Source organism: Anarrhichthys ocellatus, unplaced genomic scaffold (genome assembly GCF_004355925.1).
Source record: "Anarrhichthys ocellatus isolate YVR2014 unplaced genomic scaffold, GSC_Weel_1.0 scaffold1, whole genome shotgun sequence".
Classification (NCBI taxonomy): domain Eukaryota; kingdom Metazoa; phylum Chordata; class Actinopteri; order Perciformes; family Anarhichadidae; genus Anarrhichthys; species Anarrhichthys ocellatus.
The window spans coordinates 1,835,573-1,846,770 of NW_022280031.1; the positions used below are offsets into that span (position 1 = coordinate 1,835,573).

At 39.5% G+C, this 11,198-nt stretch overlaps 1 protein-coding gene across 1 annotated transcript in view; it reads left to right on the top strand.

The window, feature by feature from the left end:
* Nucleotides 1-11,006: 11,006 nt before the first annotated feature.
* The window catches only part of ppp1r16b (protein phosphatase 1, regulatory subunit 16B), an 85,059-nt gene continuing 84,867 nt past the window's right edge, over nt 11,007-11,198 (top strand). The window contains exon 1 of the mRNA XM_031869805.1: nt 11,007-11,150. The gene's annotated coding sequence lies outside the window, so the exon portion shown is untranslated. The remainder of the gene's footprint in view (nt 11,151-11,198) is intronic.

The window sequence follows — 11,198 nt, forward strand, 5'->3', positions numbered from 1 at the left end:
AGGGCTCCAGATGGCAATGTCATTGGGTCAGTTGGTCCACCACATTGGTCCGGACTGTAATATCTCAACACCTGCTCGACGGATTGACATGAAAATTTGTACAGACATGTATGGTCCCCTCAGGATGACTTGTAATTAATTTGATGATCCTCCATCTTACATCTACCAAACCCATCTGGTCACGACTTGACTTTTTGTATTTGGTTCATGAAGAAATACCAGCAAGACTAATGACATTCTTATCAGCCTCAGCTGTACTTAGCATGCTAACACCCTCAAGATGTGTTAGCATTTAGCGCAGGTCTCCTGAAGTGGTCTCAAAGCTGCCAGCATGGCTCTTAGTTTTGTTTTATTAGGGTCAGTGGGTGATATGTTCATATTGGTTATATATATATTGTCTTTGAATGGGTTTAGTAAATTGAATTAATACACTTCAAACAACCAATGGAAATGTAATCTACATTGTTTTTAAAATGTTCACATGAGGGTGTGTCTATGTGTTTCACATCTCATCACTTCGGCCTCCTCACGGCTGTCACAGCACTCGTAAATCACTCACGCAGCTGACACAGTACTGCAGCAGGAGTTATTTATTTGTAGATATCTCATTCCCAACATACTGTAGCCTGACTCATTCACTCCACCCCTGCAGTGTGTCCGGCTGCAGCTTTCAGGTGGAAAGATCATTCCTCCTGGTCAGATACATTCTCTCTGGCATCCTGTTTTTGTTTTCATTGTCCTCTCTGCCTTCTTGCAGACAGTCCAGTTCATTCCAGGGTTTTGTGGATGTGTGTGTGGGCAGGAAAAAGAGAGAGAGAGAGAGAGAGAGAGCGAGAGAGAGAGAGAGAGAAAGAGAGAGAGAATGTGAGGAGGAAAACACACCGACAGAACGAGGCAGAAAAAACAAAAGACAGAGAGACACAGCGATAGAGAGCACAGAGGGCCTGTAAAGCAGCCCACTCTCTTCCTGCCATTGTTTCATCTCAGGGACCCACATGTCGGGCCACTCCTCCTACTGCTGCTCTGCGTTTCCATGGAGACAGAGAATATTGCCTGCAGATGATTGCATCCCCCGCTGAAAGGCAATAATACAGAACGACCTGGAAATCTGACTGTTGACAGAGCAACATGGAGACAATTCATATGTGGTTTCACTCAAGAAATAGAAATACGATAGAAATGTGAGTGAGTTTTTTTCCCCGTTGCTTTGTGTGGTTTGATACCTTGTTGCTGTCCAATGAAAGCCATGTATCTCCAAAAGGTCTTTTCATGAAATAAGAAATCTAAATGAATCCTGCTGACTTCAGTGATCACCTGACTTTTCATATACAGCCACATTGAGGTACAGTTTTGTGGTTTTGATGGATTGCCATGAAAAGTGGATCATACATTCACGTTAACGTTTGAGATGAGCTGACATTTCATCCAGATTTCATCATCAGCTCAACATTTACTTTGATTTATTACCTGCAAAACTAATGACATTCTCATCAGCCTCAGCAGCACTTTGTGTTCAGTACTAATTTCACTAATATTAGCATGCTAACATTGAACCTGCTAAACAATGCTGACAATTAGCTCAAAGCACCACTGAGTCTCAGCACAGCTTCACAGAACCACTGTCGACTCTTCGACCATCGATCATTTATACCCTCAGTTTATCCTGAAAACCGTAAAATGACAATATGTGGCCATACATGGTTTTCAATGGACAGCAACTATATGTGAGTTGGGGAAAGGTAAAAACAAGTGCATGCATTTTTACACCTGCGCATGGGAGTGTTTGTGTGCATGCATGCAGGAACTCATCACAAGCTTGACGAATGATTGATTGATACCCTGTTTGCAGAGAGGAATGCTATCTGTGCTAGCGATGAAGTTAGCCTCCTTTAACACTGAGCCACAGTTCAGGCCAGAGAAAAGCTTATTTGCATTAATCTGAATAAAATGTTGATGTTCAGGGATATCTTTACATGGTCTCACACACTGACACATGTGCATTGAGCTGGATTGCTAAATTCTTGAAGGCCCTCAGCTGGTTTAATGTAGTGCACCTTGGAAAAGGGCCAGACCTCAGCTGTCTACTCTCTCCGGCTCACGTCACCACAGCACGTGAAACAAGGCCTGCTTACGTGGTCTAGTGGATTATGCTGTGAACAGAAGCTTTTTGTTTCTGTGTAAAGACTGACTCAACAGCATGCATAGTCATAAGGTAACATAATTAAGTAGCAAGAAGGCAAACTGTATCTTTTCTTAATAACATTTCTGGTTGCAAACTCAGGACAGGAAAATGTCACCAAGCAGCAAAAATGACAAGTCTCTTGCCTAAAACGAAAAATAAATGTCTTGCCCTAAAGTAAGAAAATACATTTTTAACAAATAGTATTCATCATTGTATTGACAGTCCAGGTTGATGTTAATATGTATATTTGTCAATGAATACATTCAGATGTTTTTTGTCACAGCCTACCACAGCTGATTTTATTTACTTAAGATTGGGGATATTTTCCTGCTGTTAGTTTACAAAGAAGAGTTTTAACAAGAGCGGGTCGATTACATAAATTCACAGACAATGGACGTTATTCAAGTATAGGCCTAAAATCGCTTGCTATATTTAGCCACTTCCATGGTAATATCCTGCTTTAGGATTAACCCTGATTTTAACTAAGTCCAAACAACGTCTTTGTGGTGGGATGTGAGCTCAGCAGCACGAGTTCTGATGAGGTTTGATTGGGGAATTAAATGACAATTGTTTGAGCAATTACATAATTATTAAACAATCATTTTAAAACTGGGATCAGAATGATAAGTCAGAATGAACTCCATACTCAAACTCACTTCTTGTCAAATATTCTGGTGTCATATCAAAACAATTAAATATTAACCAATATATATAAACTGTTGCAGCCACCAGCCCTGTGGCTGCTCTTTTCTCTCCTCTCCCACGGATGAACACAGTAGTTTTGATATATGTATCACTAGTATATTGTGAGTAAGGGGTATATTGTATGCAGAAACACAATGCAACAAAATACAAAGAGTCATACCAGTGTTTTTGAATTTGAACATAAATCCTATTATACAGTAATTTGTCATCGTCATCATGTCATTGCAGAAGAAATAACAAATGCATGAGACTATACATATTAAAATGGCTGTCCATGGCAAATTGTTCATTTAAACAAAGAAATGTAAGAAAGCAATACTGGTAACACCAGCAGAACATCAAGAGCAGATACTGTATATGATGCATGCATATCAAGTCACAGTCCTTTGCATAATTGAAATCTGTGTGTCAATTTAAAATGTTCTTTGTGATTGACATACAGAAGTTTTAATAAGGCAATTGCACGTGATGTTCTGCATGTTCAGTTTATATCAATACTGTGTATTAAGTCATCATGGTGCATTCAAAGGCAGTGCAGCAGTTTATTCACCAGTAGTAGAAACTGTATGAGTGGGCATTACTACCCTCAGTGTCCCTTTGTTGCTCATGTGTGTGGGGTAACACCACACCAGCGCCCCCTGTGTCATAATGTGGGAAAAGTCAGCACGTCAACAATTTGTAGTCTATACACTACAGGAAGTAAAGGCACACAGACTGGTAAGTGTTAATGGCACAATACATGATATCGGCAACATAAATGTTGGTACTGTTTAAGTGACTGCAGCATTTTTTATCATTGTTTCAAATATTGTATATGTAATTAATAATATGGCCACTAGAGGGAGCTCTTATCATTCAGTAAAATGAGAGTGAACGGCATCATATTGTTGCTAAACTTTACTAACAATGGGGGCCATTTCCAGTAATTACGTTTTTCTGCATTAACTGTCTCCATCGAATCTAAATAGAAGTAGTGATTTTCAGTATATTTATATTAAATGACGTGGTTTCTCTTGATCTATCCTGGAGAGATTCAACTGTTTTTAAACTAATGTTTGCTCATTACTTGTTCCAAGTGCAGCTGTTTACACTCTGGAGTCTGAAGACAGTGATAAAAAAGCACCAGTCTCATGTGTGAACTGGTTGATTTTTGATCTCACTAAAGGCACTACTTGACTGCAAACACATGTTTAAGGTGCAGCAATGACTTGCAGGAATAGCTGCGGAGGGAATGAGTGCACCAGATTTCTGGAGCTTCTGGGAGTGACTGCCTTGCTTGAGGGAATTTAAAGAGTTGGCTGCTATGGCTGGGGTTTACACAGTGATTTGTTTTCCTTTCTTCTTGCTTATCCTTATTTATTAGCATTAGTATATGGTCCGATGAACTGTGGTCAGGTATGCTTCATTCACATTTCATTGGTGCATAAAGAGTTAAAAGAAAGTTTTCAAAGCTTCACTAAAACTGCACAGTCAGTGTCTGCAAACCTCGATGGAGGTCCCACAGAAGCTTTGCTGCAGAGTCAGACCGCAGCATGCCTCCAGCAGAGTGAATTACCCCTCTGCTGTTGTTGGTGGGGGTTGTTTTAAGATTTGGAAACCTGCTGTGTAATTTTTGTGCACACGGAAATAGAAACGGAAACTTTTGTACAGTAACTGGCAACACTGGTAAGAGTTCTTGGTCATGGTCTTTGCATAGATGCACATTTTAGGCATTCAGAGTCACTGGCTCAATAGGCCCAATGCGACAGAGATTAAATACCAAGAAGAGAAAGAGGCAAGAGGAGACATTATTTTTAATGTTGCTCGTTCAGTTGAAAGAGAATGCCACTATGTTGCCAAAGAGGAGTCACAGTATAATCTGGTTTACTGTCAAATCCTCCAAAAGAACGCTCAGACCTGCAGGTTGTACTTCAGAGCTGCATTATTGTTCCTCTCAGCGTGACGTGTGACTGGTAATCATTGGCTGCTATGGCAGGATGGAGAGGAGCTCGATACTCTGTTTGAGTGGCAAAATCTGACTGAAGCAGATTGAATATCCTGCCTGCAGAGAGGGAAAACACATTTACTCTTTAAGTGTAGGCCTACTTAAGTACAATTCTTATACTACCTACACTAAAAGATGGGCACACTGTATACTTTTCACTTTACTAGATTAATATGTAGTTACTTCTCAGATTAGGATTTGACACAAAATACTGAATTGAATTTTCAATAGTTAAAGTACACTTAGCTGATAATACTTCTGTACTTTCAGTATTACTACTGCATTGTTACATTGTTGCTACTTTTACTAACTATTAGTAAGTGAAGTACTGCGGCCCACAGTTCAGACAGTTTACAATCAAACAAAACAGCAAACATATCCAAAGGTTATAGTGACGCTGCTTTCACAGAAAACTCGTGATAAATTTGTGGAGGACATCAAATCAAATAGCATAAAGTGGTTAAGATACAATTCAAGAAAGACAATAAAACTGTCCAAAAGCAACATTTTAATGTGTTTTTATGACTTTGTTCCAGCTGCTAAATTCACAATTCCTCCCTTCAACTGAGACATCAGCAATATGCAAATAACCCAGAGTATAGTTCTCCCAGGAAACACACTTATTTGTGGATTATCTTTCATCGGGCCATAAGGATGAGACCATCCTTTCAGTTCTCAGAAGAATCACTTTCACAGCAGAAGTTTAGCACAAAAGAAACAAACCACATTTGGATTTTTGAGACTGAAACAAATCATTAAAGGGTATTCAGGTTTGTAGGTCAATGGCTGATGTAATTTTTCTTTAGTAGAAAAATGCGTAAAGTGAAATGTATTTCCACCTTAAAGCCAGGGCCAAACAACTTAGAGCAGTCTGGATGAAGTGACCGTGAGGATTTAATTTCATACATTAGAATTTCATACATGCATTCTGCGAAGCCATTTGGACCCATTTGATTTGATTTAGTCATAAAAACATATTTTCTATCACCGAGCATTGTAGATAGTCCGTGAGAGAAATCATAAACCAGAGATCAGTTGCAAACAATTATTTCCTCTTTCATTCATCTCCCTCCACACTGTAGCTTTCACAGGTCATTCAAACCCCTCTGCTTTTGATAAATGCTGCTGTCCCCAGGACGTACACCCCACTCTGGAGCCCTTACAGGCAATTCAGCAGCCGACACTAATTCAATTTTCCATGCCTGCAAAGTGTTCGTATTTGCTAGTTGAATTGCAACGAATATAATCAACTCCAGCTTTAAGCAGCAATACTAAAATGTAAAAATACTCAAGTATTAGTGTTACAGTTTAGCAAAAGTAAGTAAAATAATGTAAGTATCAAAAGCAAAATATCAGAAGTAAAAGTACTCATTATTATGCAGCATAACGGTGTTATATCATGACGTATTATATTATTAGAGTATTGCTACTGATGAAATACTGTATCAGCAGGATTTTCATGGTGTAGCTGGTGGACGTGAAACTATGAAAGACTTTATATTCTATTACGTTTATTCTATAACAATCATATTCTGTAAGCTGATCATGTTTTCACAACTACAAAGTTGTCAGATGAATGTAGTATGTAGGCATTATACATAGTGGAGTATATAGCATCTCTTAATACATGCATTTCTTGAGGTTGTATCCACTTCAACACAGAAAAAACATAGAAAGCGGTGAAACATTACATCCACTCCACTACACAAGCATCCTCAGTGTAAAGCACATTAAAGGCATTGACAGCGATGTCTGTTCTCTCAATGCTGTTAACCACACGACGCCGGTCAATAATATAAGCTGCTACGCACTTTAAAAAAAGGGCACTGCATTAATACTTAAATTGCGTTGTGATGAATAACAGTCTGGTTGATATGAAATTGATTGCACACACAAAAAAAGAAGAAGTAGAAAGTAGTTGACAACAAGAGCACACTCCATCTGCGTCGATGTGCTAATATCCTAATGGGAGGACTTGGACAACCTGGACCCGTTGCTCACCGCAGCTCCATGGCACCGATCCAGTCTTCACCACGGAGAGAAGATAAAGATGAAAAAGACCTTGGCTCAATGCAGGGCACAAAGACATGCTGTTTATTGTTAGAGCTGATTTATAATACTGTTTTTAGCATCACACAAAGAAAGATTGTCTTTCCTGCAACACTTCTTCTGGAGCAGAGCTGCATATTGTATGTATGTGTTCTTGTCTCATTAGTCACCAACAGTGTTTCTCATTGTCTGCCTGCAAACCATCAAAAAACAGATGATGGAACGTTTTTGACTTGAAAACCCACTTTCAAATTTAGCGCTTAATGATCAGATTAATCATTCTAAAGCGCATTACAGGCAGCGTTTTCAGGCCTGTCCTTGACAAACTTAAAGAAATAGGTGATTTTATGTCAAGACCTGGAAGAGAAGATTGATACCAGTAGTTTGATACTATTCATTTAATATACAGCGAGAGAAAGACGATGGTTAGCTTAGCATAAACACTGGGAACAGGAGGAAACAACTAGCCTGGGTCTTTGCAAAGGCAACAAAACCCACCTAGCACAGCTCACTAATTAACGTGCTACATCTTTACATGGGGTTATGGGATTGACTATTTCCCCACCAGTGACTTCCTGGGCTTTCGAAAGCTAGCTGTTTCCCCCTGTTTCTAGTCTTAATGCTTAGCTAAGCTAACTGGCTGCAGGCTGTAGCTTCATCTTTAGTGGGCAAACAAGAAAAGTGGTATCAATCTTCTAATGTAGTTCTTAACAAGAATTTCCCATTGGAATTTTGAATGGCTCAAGAACAAATTTGAGTGCCATCTTCAGGGATACTGCAAAGACCTAATCCTCATTCTTAAGTGTTACTTTGCGGTGTTTGTTGAGTCGTGCCACTCCCAACCAAACAACCAGCCTTTTCTGCTCTTGGGGAGAAGTGGGGCAAGTACAAATCCATAAAATATGTAAAGAGGCGAAGTTTTAAGCCTACTCGCCATTTCCAGCTGCCATGGGAGAAGGAAGATTAGGGTTAAGGGGAGAAAGGGGAGTGTATGAACAAATATTTTACTCCATCAACTGACCCAGATTCTCAGATCACATGTTTCTGTATAAAATTTCCATGTCCCCATTTTATCCATGTGTCTTTGTCACAGCCCTGTCTCCTAAACATTACGTTCTCTTACAACAACAAAAAACTACAAAGTGAATTACGTTTGTTTTTGACTGTCACAAATAAGCTTCAAATGAGTCAGTGGAAGTCAGCGTAGTGAGGGGGTTGGGTTGGTGGATGGGTCAGACTACACAGGGTAAAGCCAGGAGACTGCTGATTGTGTCCCATGTGAACCAAGTACTTTTGTTCCCACAAAGTAATAATTTTGTTGTCAAAACCTAACCAAGTACTTTTGTTGTATTTTTGTCGACATTTTAAGACAAACCATTTTATTTTGTTATTTTACTAAGAACCAAGTAGTGTGACGTGTTTTTTGTTTGATTTTGTTTCAATTAGCATTACCCAAGTGTTTCAAACTGTGAGTTACTGTAACCATTATCTGGGAACAAAATGTGTTTCCCTTGAAGCGTGATTGAGAGGGAAGTTATATTGTATGGGAAGGTACTTTTATAGGACACAGGGTGGCTTTGTCAATATGTGCATACTTGCTTGTTTTTTCCAGGTTTGGATATTCTTATGCTTCAGTAAAAACTATAAATCTTGAGGCACAGATGCAGTAATACAATGTCATTATAATTATCTTTGCCATGATTATTGCAGATTAGATCTTTGACCTAAAGTGCCTTAAAGCGAACACTTTGATGATCAACATGGCTGGGAATTAAATATCTTACATCCCCGGAGAATCCCCAGGACTCTACAGTGCAAACAGAAGTTTTTTCTTTACGAGACAATAATATCAGTTGAATCATTGATCGATTAATAATTGAAAAGAGAAAGGAGAAGTGAAGCCACACTTTTACCACCTCAGACAGTTTACGAGAGTCTGTCTGGGGCTCCCGAAGACCTTCTACTGGTCCTCCCATTAGCATCCTAATGGGGGGCATCATAAACTGGTCGGGGTTATGCTTCTTTCAAAAACGCATTTGCCTCTGTCCTCTGAATCCTTTGCATTTGCAGCTTGTACCAGATTTTATTGCATAGTTTGCCTTATATCTGTGACGCTTCTGTATCCTTTATCTATACATATAAATAATTCATATTTTATGTATTGTTCCTTGTTGCACACTAGCCTGAAAAGTATGCCATCTGGCATTCCACTTTTCATATTGTATGAGCTTCAGACAAATTAAACATTTAAATCTGAATTGTCAATTGTCTTCCCTTGACAAAAACACAACATCTCAAAGAGTCGTTTCATCTCAAATGTTTAATTTGGAGCATAAGTATGTTGTTTTTCAAAAAATGCACAGGCAAAAATGAGAATTGTTACCTGTGCATTTCAGGAACTTTCTATAAAAGAGCACCACTATCTTGTGCCAAAAGGCAGATCTCTGCACTAGAATCAAGATAATGACATTTCATGTGGTGGGTGGTTGATTGCTCGAGGTATGACCACAGAAAGACAGGAGACATGGGAGTACAGACAAGTAGAAGAGAAAAGCAAAGGAGACGCAAGTAAGGCAGAGATACAGAAAGAAAAGGAAGAAATCCCAACGAGTGGGAGAGAAAACTGAGAGACACTCTCTTCCAAAGTCTACTGTCTCTCCAGAGAGGCTGCACACACTGATTTTATCAGCTTCAGTGTATTTCTGACACCTCATGAGCATTAAGACAAGTAAAAAAATACTGCTCAATAATACATTCATTAAAAAGTATGTGAAATAAAAGTTGTTTGTTTTTTATCAGGACGAGTGTCCCAAATATTCAGTAATCTTATGTTGAAAGCTGCAAAACAAGAGTTTGAGTTGCTGAATGATTAACCACTGGCTCATGCAAAACTATTGTTTACCAACAATGCTGATGATAAAGATAATTCTCTTGGTGTCCTAAACTTTTGATCAAAGTAAATAATCAACAAGTGTACTTGTTTACAGAAACACTTTACTTGTATATAGACATATTTTTGGCCATGTTTCATTCATATTGAGTTTTTAGATTTTTGTCTATTTCAATTTTCCTGTGATTTGTTCCTGGAATAATGAGAGCAATTTAAAATGGCAGTCAAACTCCCTTAGAGTTCCTATACCAAAAAGATTTAGTATGTCCCAATACATATATGTCACATGCAGCATGCCAAAAATACCAGGACGTCCTGCTGCGTCCAGTCACATTTTGCAGTGTGCAAGCCAGCATGCTTTGCTGGCTATTCTGACCCACAATCCTCTGCACAGCGGCTATATGACCAAGAGGGTCAAAGTTCAAGGTGCAATGTTATGTGGAAGTAGTAGGTCCCAATTCAATGCATACTGCATGCAATGATACATAATCTGTAAGGGCAGCTGCAGTATGTACTAAAAGTAAAAATAAAATGTATTAGTGAGATATGGAACGCAGTGTCCTTGTATGTCTTCACATACTTGGCTGATAAGGCTGGTTCTACGGTGGCCTGGAGAGCTCAATGCACTGCAACGTAAGAAAACGTGCAAATGAATTAAACATCTTGCAGCAAATACAGATAACACAACCAAATGCAGAAACATGCTGGAAATACAGGAAACATCTCAATACAGAAATGTGCTGCAAATAGCCCAGACGACAACAGAAACTGTTTCCAGGGGACACAAAAAAATGGGCCAAGACACACTTGTTGTCCAAAAAACATGTAATTTAGATAATGTTCCAAGACCACTTTTGGATAGCAGAGTTCAATAACTTAATGAAGCACAAAACATCAACTATTTGCATGTGTTTTTTTTAAGTTCCAGCATGTTGATCTCTCAGGGCCACCATATAATTCTTACCTTCAATCCTTTCTGATTCACTTGATATTGAACTGTTCATTTGAATAATTAAATTCCACCCAACAACAACCAAACTAATCTTTGCAGCGGTGGAGGGTGGCAGCAGGGGTCCCAGGGCGGCCTCGGGCACCCCACTTTGGGCACCCCTGCCATCCACGGTGCTCCTCAGTCTCCTCCTCCCTCTCAGCCCCGCCCTCCCGGAATGACTCGGTGTAGAGGAGAGAGGAGAGAGAGGGACTCTGCAGACACACACACACACACACACACGGAGCTCCTCTCCTCAGCCCCGCTGTGTCGTTACTAGGGACAAGTTTAAACCTTCAGGATATCTCCGCCGGTTTTCTCTCTCGCCTCCATGTGAACGACCCGGAGTGAGGTGAGTGCACAAATGTACTTGTCAGGGTTTTTTTTTTTTTGGGGGGGG